Genomic DNA, 1,394 nt, shown 5'->3' with positions numbered 1-1,394 from the left:
ATGATTAACTAAAACCCTATTTTTAAAGGTTTTCTTATTGAAGAACTTCGTATTTTCAACTATTGTATATACTTTTGCAGAAATTTTTACCGACGTAAATAATTTATATATATGTATATGTAGTTGACCGTAAAGTTTAAACTATTTGTTCTTTTTTTGACCGCAACCCTGACCATCTTCTTATATGTAAATAATTTATAAATTAATTTAAAAAAAAAATTAACAACTAAAATAAAGAAAATTAATATATGTGATCAAAAGTTTTTTTTTAAAATGTTTATTAAAGGATTTGAATTAATAATATGAAATAAGATTGGGTTTTATTAATGATATAAATTAAGGATATCGTGAAACAAAGCTTTGTATGCAAATAAAAGTAGAAAATGCAATAAATGAAATTATTGTTAAAATAAAGGATAGAGTATATTATTTTTAAAAACACAATTAAATATCTTGATCATTTTTTTTACATCATCAGGAATGTATTGTATCATGGTAGCACCGAAAATACATTTTAATATATGTAAAACAATATAATAAAATTTAAAAAAGCGGTTAGTAGAACAATAAATAAGGATGTATGACGTATTGAAGGCGATTGACTGTTGACAATGTCACTCAACACCGCCTTTTTATTTAAGGCAGTCACTCCACCATCATTCTTTTCATTATGAGGTGTTCCTCGGTCAATGATAAGTTTAACAATATCCAAGTGGATATTGGATGATGCCTCCATCTGTGGCGTCCAGTCCCCACCGGTGGGGTGTTAGATCTGCCCCATGGTCCAACTGGTCTTTCACTACGCCAACGAGCCCCTTTTGTGCTTCTTCATGAAGGGCAATGTACCCATAGTTATCCTTATCATTTAGAGGTACTCCTCGGTAAATGAGAAGTTTAACAATATTTAGTTTGCCATAAATTGATGCTTACATTAGTGGTGTAGTGCCCACAATTAGTCTTAAATGTTATACACAAGAGCAACAGAGTACAAGAGCCCAAGAGGAGAAAAAAGGCAGTTATCTCACCCCAATTTTTGATCACTTTAATGAAAACTATGTATAATTACTAGCCAAAAGTGATGAGTTTGCCAAGTATAGGTAGGGGGAATAAAAACTGTTTCAAAGCGATAAACAAAAATAATTTTTCATTCGGAGCTCTATATCTTAAAAAGTAGGAACAACAAAAAAAATCTAAGAGAACGTCATTTAAAGAATAGTAAATTTGCTAAAATATGAGCCCTAATAGAGTTATTTACGTTAAATATTTTTCTAGATATAGCTTTTTAAAAAGTAACGTTTCAGAAAAATGTTGACATACTGAAAGTTCAGTAGTTAGTCAATTTATTTTGAAAAATTTATATCTCAAAAACCATTTGACGTACAGATGTCTATTAG

The sequence above is a fragment of the Halyomorpha halys genome, unplaced genomic scaffold (assembly GCF_000696795.3).
Source record: "Halyomorpha halys isolate HHAL.00 unplaced genomic scaffold, Hhal_1.1 Scaffold1145.1, whole genome shotgun sequence".
NCBI lineage: Eukaryota > Metazoa > Arthropoda > Insecta > Hemiptera > Pentatomidae > Halyomorpha > Halyomorpha halys.
This window is presented reverse-complemented; position numbering follows the sequence as displayed.